Source organism: Triticum aestivum, chromosome 4D (genome assembly GCF_018294505.1).
Source record: "Triticum aestivum cultivar Chinese Spring chromosome 4D, IWGSC CS RefSeq v2.1, whole genome shotgun sequence".
NCBI classification, from domain to species: Eukaryota; Viridiplantae; Streptophyta; class Magnoliopsida; order Poales; family Poaceae; genus Triticum; species Triticum aestivum.
Genome location: NC_057805.1, coordinates 317,404,959 through 317,415,103, shown reverse-complemented (window position 1 = coordinate 317,415,103; position 10,145 = coordinate 317,404,959).

The following is a 10,145-nucleotide window of genomic DNA, read 5'->3' as shown; positions in this document are numbered from 1 at the left end:
CGAGGGAAGGGAGCGGGGGAGCTGTGGCAGGGGAAGGCAGGGGCAAGGCCAGGGCGCGACGTATGGCTTGCGAGCGTGCACGGGGAGGTTAGCAGGCGCGGGTGCCAGCGCGCTCCGGCAGAGCGCGGGCGCGGCCAGGTGGAGGCGGGTGCGGCGGCACGCGCGGACGTGCGAGGGGCTCATGGCGGAGGACGACTGCAGCGAGTGGGCGCACGAGGGAGCGGAGCTCCTATGCGGCCACGACAAGGCTTCGGTCACGGCGATTGTGAGGTGACTGCGGACATCGGCGCGGACGCGGGGCATGGCGGGCACAGGGGAGAGAGGTGGCGGACGCCGGGGGCCTCACCCGTGTTGGAGAGACGATGGGCGCCGTGGCTTGGGGGAAGCCGGTCGGGGAGGTCCAGGGCGGGGCAGTCCGGCGGGATCCAGCAACGACGCGGTCGCGGACGGGGCGGCGGGGTAGCGGGAGGCACCGGGCGGCGGCGGCGCGGTGAAGGGGTCGAGGCCCTCCGCCCCGATCCAGACAAGGGAGGGGAGAGAGCGTGGGGGATCGAGGGGAGGGGAGTTAGGTTAGGGTTCCTGGGGGTGGGGGGGCAATGTAGGCCAGGTGCGGGGTGGGCCGGCTGGCCAGCTGGGCCGGCTTGCTGGGCCGAGGTCCAGGTGGCCATAGGGGGGCTGTTGTTTCCCTTTTTTTAGTTTTCCCTTTTCCTTTTCTGTTTCTTTTTATTTGTTATGTTTTGTACTTATCTTAAATACCAAATAGGTTTAGTAAAATAGGAAACTTGTCCCCATAATTCACATTCCAAAATTAGATAATGCCACAAAAAGTTTGATCCCAAAATAAAATAATTTAACATTTTATAATTAATAAAAGGCATTTATTAAATTGGTTATGCTGCTGTTTCATTCCCATTTGAGCATTTAAACATTTTACAGAAGTGTGGTTTCTCCACCATAATTACCTATGCATTATTTTTCTCACTCTGAACATTTTAGTTTTAATATTTGGAAACTTTTATTGTTTGCTTGATTTTGAATTTTAATTCGAACCGGTTTCGAACTAACGCGAGATTAGCAACAATAATTGAGGTGACATGACATCATTAGTAGAGGTTCACTGTAGCTTAATTACCCGGGCGTCACAACCCGGAGGCCATTATGCTCAATCATTGATCCATTCAAGAAACACACTCGAATATTAACTATGCCCATGCACAAGTATGACAATAGTGTTCCCTAGTTGGTGCTTTATAAGAGAAGATGGAGACTCAATAAAAATAAAAAATACATAACGTAAATAGATAGGCCCTTCGCAGAGGGAAGTAGAGATTTGCAAAGGTGCCAGAGATCAAAGCTTAAATTGAGAGATAAAATTGTTTTGAGAGGCATGCTTTTCCTGTCAACAAAAACGACCTAGAATTCCCAATATCTTCCATGCTAGATACATCATAGTCGGTTCCCAAACATAAAATGAAGTTTATTCCCCTTTCTACCATTCTTTCACAATCCATGGCTAGCCGTATCCACGGGTGCCTTCCATACCAACACTTTCCAAGGAATTTATTATTGACAACATAAATAAAATTTCTTTTCATTTCGGGACTGGCCATCCCTATTACCTGCCACACTCTCGTGCAATGACAAGTGAATAAACACCCACCTTGAGAATAACACATCTAGCATGGAAAATATTGGCCACCCCCTACCCCTTCATGAGTGGTACGGGCACACAAAAAGGAAATTCGTTTTGAAAATTAGAGTTGGCACATACAAATTTACTTGGAACAACATGGAAATACCACATATATGTAGGTATGGTGGACTCATTTGGCACTACATGGTTTAAGGAGTTTGGATGCACAAGCAGTATACCCGCTTAGTACAAATGAAGGCTAGTAAATAGATTGAGAAGCAATCAACCAAGAAACGAAAACGATCATAAACGAGCATTGAACATAACTAACACCGAATAATGCACCACAAGTAGGATATAACTTCATTGCATAACTATTGACTTTCATGCATGCATAGGGAATCACAAACCGTAACACCAATATTCCTACTAAATCATAGTTACTCACCAACCTCACTCACATATTATTATCTCCATATCGCAAAACTATTGCAAGGAATCAAACTTATCATATCCAATGATCTATATGAAAGTTTTTATTACATCATTCTTGGATATTCATCATATTAGGGCCAATTTCATAGCTTGTGCAAATTTTCATCACTATTATAAACTCCCAAAATAATATAAGTGAAGCATGAGAGTGTTCGACAAACTACTCCAAAAAGATATAAGTGAAGATCAAGTGAGTAGTTAATTAAATAGGTAGCTATGTGAGGACTCTCTCTTATTTAAAAATTTCAGATCTTAGTATTTTATTAAAACAGCAAGCAAAAAAAATAAAAAGACATTCGAAGAATAACACATATCATGTGAAGAAGCAAAAGCTTAGGTTCAACCAATACTAACCGATAATTGTTGATGAAGAAAGGTGGGATGCCTACCGGAGCATCCCCAAGCTTAGATGCTTGAGACTTCTTGGAATATTATCTTGGGATGCCTTGGGCATCCCCAAGCTTGAGCTTTTGTGTCTCCTTAAATTACTTTTATATCACGATTTCCCTAAATCTTAAAAACTTTATCCACACAAAACTCAACAAGAACTCGTGAGATACATTAGTATAAATCAACTCAAAACCTTATCATTCTATACTGTAACAAATCACTAAAATTATAATTTAACATTGCATACTAAATGCTTCTGCATATTTAATACTCCTATCCTCAAATAGAATCATTAAACAAGCAAACATATGTAAACAATGCAATCATAACAGCAATCTGTCTAAACAGAACAATCTATAAAGGATGAAGAAGGATCTTTACTTATTTAACTCAAAAAATCTGAAAATTTACCAAGCTGTAGAAAATTTATTATAGCTTATTGTGCAAAAAAACAAACTTTTATCATATTCTGACTTTTCTCAAAAAATCACGCACTAGCTTGCAACTTTCTGTTTTCAAACAGCCACATATAGACTTGCAAATAAGCATGGTAAAGGCTATACTTGACATTTTTATTGAAATAAAAGATGCAAAACATTTCTAAATAATAGCAAGCAAATCCTAACAAAATAAAATGATGCTCCAAGCAAAACACATGTCATGTGACAAATGAAAATATAGCTCCAAGTGAGGTTACCGATAATATTGGAGACGAAAGAGGGGATGCCTTCCGGGGCATCCCCAAGCTTAGTTGCTTGGATCTTCCTTGAATATTACCTTGGGCGTGCCTTGGGCATCCCCAAGCTTACGGTCTTGTCACTCCTTTTGAATGTGCATTGCATTGAATTGTGTTCCTTCTCTCTTAGCCGGTGTTGTTCCTTCTCGGTAGCCGATGTTTCCGACAATGTGATCGTTGACACCAGTGAAGAGCTACACTATCTTCAGAAGTGACAGGCAAGCAACCCCCTTGATCATTCCGATACAACTCTACTCTCTTGCTCCTGCTCTATTTTACTGCATTAGGACAACAACAATTCAATTGTTACTTGTCACGGTAGTTGAACCTATTCCTCTGCATGACATGTCTTTGCCACAGTAAATAGTTAAAACCCACTAGCATGAATAGGAGTTGTTTGAGCCATGATGTGCCTACTCATTCTTGCTTGCTTGTTATGCCTGCTGCGCTTAGAGTTGTGTCAGGTCTGATTCATCTGGGATGGATTGGAATGGTGGCGAACATGTCCTACTGTTGAGAGCTAAGTGTGTGAATACGATTTGGTAAAGGTAGCGATGAGAGGCCGTGTAGGAGTACATGGTGGGTTGTCTCATTGAAACTGTCCTCAGAAACTAGGTTTTGTGTTTGTGATCCAAGACAGTTACTACCACAAATTGGGATACTTAATTGACCCTCTTGACTTATGAATCGCCTTGATCTCTGTCCAGGAGTTGCAACTAGTTTTTAGTGTTTGTAGGATATGTGTTAGAGGCCATGCATAGCACTGACCCTAGGGTGGGCTATGATGCAGTAGAGAAACCAAGGCACGGTGTACCAGGATGACACCCGAATGGTGCTCTTGGGAACCCTACTCTCATCGTTTAGGGTCGTGATAGAACCTCAGTCGGACTTCCATTGCGGGCACAACCTCAAATAGGCGATAAACCTCCACTAGAGTATTGTGTGGTTAGTTAGGTCGTGGCTGACACCCTCGCCAGGCTTCCACTTGAAGGTTGCCGAGATACATGACGTGTACATGGTGGTAAGTGGTGAGAGCGTGTGTGAAGAAGTACACCACTGCAGGGTTAATTATCTATTTGGATAGTCGCGTTGAAAGGAACGAGAAGAGGGGTCTAGAGGGGGGGTGATTAGACCCTTAACATGTAAAAGTGGCAGTTTTTAGTTTCTTCAAGTTAAGATTGAGTTTAGCACATGTTAAAGGACATCCAATACATCTCAAGCAAGCATGACAAGAGTATAGGCAGCGGAAAAGAGTAAAGCATGCAATTTTCAAGAATGTAAAGGGATGGGATTGGAGTGTGCAAACACAATGGAGACACGGAGAATTTTTGGCGTGGTTACGATAGGTGTTGCTATCGTACGTCCACGTTGATGGAGACTTCAACCCACAAAGGGTAATGGTTGTGCGAGTCCACGGAGGGCTCCACCCATGAAGGGTCCACGAAGAAGCAACCTTGTCTATTCCACCATGGCCATCGCCCACGAAGGACTTGCCTCACTCGGGTAGATCTTCACGAAGTAGGAGATCTCCTTGCCCTTACAAACTTCTTGGTTCAACTCCACATCATGTCGGATGCTCCCAAGCGACACCTAACCAATCTAGGAGACACCACTCTCCAAAAGGTAATAGACGGTGTGTTGATGATGAACTCCTTGCTCTTGTGCTTCGAATGATAGTCTCCCCAACACTCAACTCTCTCTCACAGATTTGGCTATGGTGGAAGAAGGATTTGAGTGTAAAGCAACTTGGGGAAGGCTAGAAATCAAGGTTCAAATGGTAGGAATGGAATCTCTTGATCTCAACACATGAGTAGGTGGTCTCTCTCAAAAAATGAATGATGGAAGTGTAGGCACGTTCTGATGGCTCTCCTCACTTATGAAGGAGGGGTGGAGGGGTATATATAGCCTCTGATAACCCACAAGTATGGGGGATCATTTGTAGTCTTTTTCGATAAATAAGATGTTGAACCCAACGAGGAGCTAAATGTAGAACAAATATTCCCTCAAGTTTTATCGACCACCGATACATCTCTATGCACACTTAACCTTTGCTTTACCCAAAATAACAATAAAACTAGAAGTACTTTGCGAGAATAAAACTATGAATAAATTGCAAGATAATAAATTTAGTAGTTTAGTAGAAAGCTTTTGTCACACAAGAAAGTTATTTGTCCCTAGGTGATCGATAACTAGACCGGTAATCATTATTGCAATTTTATATGAGGGAGAGGCATGAGCTAACATACTTTTTGTACTTGGATCATATGCACTTATGATTGGAACTCTAGCAAGCATCCGCAACTACCAAAGATCATTAAGGTAAAACCAACCATAGCATTAAGTATCAAGTCCTCTTTATCCCATACGCAACAACCCCCTTACTCGGGTCTGTGCTTCTGTCACTCACGCCACCCACCATAAGAAAATCATGAACGTATTACAACACCCTACAGCAGGGATCCCTCACGTTTGCGCGACACGGAGGGCACTGTAGGATAGCACCAAAATAAAATATACAACTCAAACCAATCATGATCATCAATCAGCCCAGAGGACAAAACAGGTATACTCAAACATCATATGATAACCACCTATCATTGGACAATAATATATGGTGTTGAGCACCATGTTTAAGTAGAGAATTGCGGTGAGAATAGAGAGGTTACACCGCTGCATAGAGGGGGAGAAAGTTGGTGTTAACGGTAGCAAGGTTGTTGATGTAGATCGACATCACGATCCTAGCCCCGGCGGCACTCTGGTGCCACCGGGAGAGAGGAGGAGAGAGCCCCCCTCCTTCTTCTTCTTCCTTGGCCTCCCCCTAGAGGGAGGAGGGTTTCCCCTCTGGTCCATGACCTCCATGGCGGCGGAGGGGCGAGAGCGCCTCCTAGATTGGATCTATCTCTCTGTTCTCTTCTGTTTCGCGTTCCTGTTTTCTGGCTGAAAACCATTTCTTATATTCCCGGAGATCCATAACTCCGATTGCGTTGAAATTTTAACAAGATTTTTTTTCCGGATATAAGCTTCCTTGCGCCTGAAGTAGAGCCCCAACCGACTTACGGGGTGCCCACAAGGCACCACCGCACGCCGGGGGGGCAGGCGTGCCCTGGTGGCTAGTGGAGGTCGTGGGCCTCCGTTTGTATTGATTCCACCTCCCAAAAATCATATATATTCCAAAATAATTCTCCGTAAATTTTTATCGCATTCGGACTTTGTTTGATATGGATATTCTGTGAAACAAAAAACATGCAACAAACAGGAACTGACGCTGGGCACTGGATCAATATGTTAGTCCAATAAATCATATATATTGTTGCCAAAAGTATGTGAAAATTGTATAATATTGGTATGGAACAATAAAAAAGTATAGATACGAGGGAGCCGTATCAGCCTCCGCACAAAATCCAACCATTACACACTTTTGACCCATCTCGATGGCACCGATCAGTACAAAAATATGAACGTTAGGAATCTCGGTGGGACCGACTGGAAGAACTCGGTGGTACCGATGTGCTAGGGCTTAGGGCAAACCTCAACTCAGTGACACTGATTGCAACAACTCGGTGGGGCCGAAGTGAAGCAATAAGCAACATAGTATCAAACAGGCCAACTCGGTGAGACTGAAGTGAATGCAACAAGTCATAGAGCGCTGGCAAGTCATAGAGCTCTGGCAAGGCCATCACAAAGCGTTGGCAAGGCCCCTCGCGGGGCGAACAAGCCAGGAGCAGCCTGGCGGGTCGCGCGACACTGCGTCCCCACGTGGGTGACACGCGCAACGACGAGCAGCGCCAGAGGCCGTGCCGGCAGGAGTGGATGTGAAGGCTTTCCTCTTTCATGCTAAGGGCGCACAGACGGTTCGCCAGTTCCCAAAGTAACCCCCAAAGGTTGCCCGCTCGGTGTTAGAGGACCAGGACGATGGACGTGCCAGGATGGAGGTCATCATCGAGCCCACTGGTGCGTCATAGACAACGGCTTTGCAGGCGCGGACTGCTTTTGTCAGGATAGATTGCGCCCCTGTCCCCCTTCAAACTGGCCATTCTGGCAACCCTTCCCGCCGGGTGTTTTCGGGGGAAGAGGACCAAGGCCAGTATAAGAGGGGTAGGGTGCCATCATAGAGAAGGATCAATTCATTTGGCAACTAGAGCTACACGCTTGTACTCCATCTCCCCAAGCAATTCCAACCAAGCAGGAGTAGGGTTTTACACCACGAGGTGGCCCAAACCTGGGTAAACTGTTGTGTCTGTTGTCGTTCTTCCTCAGCTCGACCACGCTGGAGCATCGCCGTGAGGTTGTGAGGATGAGTAGGGTGGTAGTAACAAGTGCACCCTAGAGTTTGAATCTTCTTGGTTCCCCGGAGCCCCGATTCCGACAACAACTGCCGACGCTCCCAAGAAGGTGCCACCCCTTTTTTGGCGAGAACAAGAAGGTGCCATCCTGATCACGGCACACCACACCAACTACGCCAAAACGCCCAGCCTCGACACTACGGTGTCAATATTTGTTGTAGAATTGTCACGGTAGATGTCCTAGTGTGAGGACTTAGTCATGAGGCCAACGCATCTATGTGGTAGCTTGAGAGGGGTTGAGCGGAATCAAGAGACGCAACACAAGACAAGGGTTTAGATAGCTTCGGGCCCCGGGAAACATCATCCGGTAACAACCCTACATGCTGTTTGAGGCTAGGTCTCATTATCATCACGAGGGAGTCGCCGTAAACCGGCTCTCCCAGTTATGTCTTGCCCTAAGATTATCTCTCTCCCCCTCTTTGGGGTGCCCTGCCCCTCCTTATATATGTTGAAGGGGCGGGTTACATGTAGAGCCCAACTCGGATTAAGACTTAAACTATTCTGACTTCTCTTCATGGGCTTCTTAACGTCTTGGGCTTCATAACGTCTCGGGCTTCATAACTCCAGGCTCTGTCTGCCGGGTTATGACTGTCAACCAGTTATCACTGTCTGCCGGTTTATGACTGTCAACCAGTTATCACTGTCTGCCGGTTTATGATGGTCTGCCGGTTTATGATCTAACTGAACACCTGCCGGGTTATCATCTGACTTAACACCTGTCGGGTTATCATCTGACTTAACATCTGCTGGTTTACCACCTGCCGGTTTGCCGTCTGTCTTAGCCATCTATCATAACTGTCTGTCTTAACTATTTGCCGGTTTACCAAGTCCCGGCCGGTTCATACCGCGAGGTATATCCCCGACATTAGCCCCCAGTTTAATTTGGATTTATCCATGTTAAACTGATCCTGATCATCCTTAAGTCCTTGGCATTTCCTTCTTCTAGAAAATCCGGTTCAATCGGCCAGCTTCATAGTCAATTTGCTGACATTGGTTTGTCACAGAGAAATATTGTGAAGAATAATTCATTTGACTCAGCTCCCAATGCTTAACAAAAATATTGGTCCTTGAAATACTCATCTGATCTTCAGTCGGTTTAAGGATGTAGAACTTGCCGGTTTATCATTGCCAAGATTGCCGGTTTATAAATATTGATAGCACCGGGTCATAATTGTAGTTAACATCAAGCTTGAAAATATACCTCTTATATGCCTATCACTTGTAGCCCCCAAGTCTTAAGAAGGTAGCATAGCAACAGCTTAAGACTTGCTTCAATATAAATGTCACCGCCTTGAAGAAAACCGATTTGTTCATCTCCGTCATTAGTCATAAACTGAGTATTCCACATAGGTAGCCCCCAAGTGCCAGGTTGTCATGCTTGCAGCAACCTGGGACTTGAAATCGCTTTATGCTCATAAAAACTTCAACCAGTGTAGCCCCCAAGGGCCGGGTCATTATGCAATAATAAGCAGGGACTTTGTAAATATAATCATGTAAACTTTGAACAGCAACGTGTAGTCCCCAACGGCCGGCTCAGTAAGATAATATTGAGCTGGGACTTTATATATACTTCATTGAAAATAACATCATATAATGTAACTCTCATCATGGGGCTTGAACCCACGTCCACAAGGTTAAGAGCTTTGTGCTTTACCAATTGAGGAGTGGACCCTTCAATATAATAGATTAAAACTTGTGTATCTTGAATTGTTGAGAGGAGCAATTGGTAGCCCCCAAGGGCCGGCTCATTACAATGTGATGAGTGGGGTCTTCAATAAGGTGATGAAAGAATGACTTTGCATTAGCCCCCAAGTGCCCTGGTGCATGCTGGCAGTGACATGGGACTTGCATATTTGATATAATCTCAATTTGAATAATGTAGCCCCCAAGTGCCGGGTCGTAAGCCTACAGCGACTTGGGACTGTTCCTTCCATTGTAGAATAAATCATATCCATTGATGAAATAATAGCCATTGCGCTAAAGCGACTTTGAAAACCTCAATCATGATATTGGTTATTGATAACCATAATAAAAATCCAGCCATGTTGGCTATTAAAGATTTGAATAATATACCCAATGATTTATAAGCACATGATTCCAATGGCGCAATATATACTGGCGACTTATAGTCCAAAGCCAGGCCGGGTTAATAAACACCGGATTATAACTGATCATGTACTGACAACTTGTAGTTCAAAGCCAAACCGGGTCAATAAACGTCAGTTTATCAAAAAATATTATAAATCTCATCCAAGGAAAAAGAACTTGGCAAATAAAAGCATAAAAGGAACATGCGAGGCTTTTCACGGGCTGCCAGGCCCCAAATCGAGGCTTTTCATGGGCTGCCAGGCCACTGAGTTAAACCATTTTATAAAGCCTTTTAAGATGGACCTCAATCTTTAACCAATCGTCGTTTTAACTTTGACAAGTTCAGGGTCTATGAGATTGACTTGTCAAAAGTTTGGCGGGTCATACCAGGTTTACCTGGACGGAGTGGCTTACTTAAAAAGGCAGGATAACCCGAGGTTTTAGGTGAATACACCTGGCT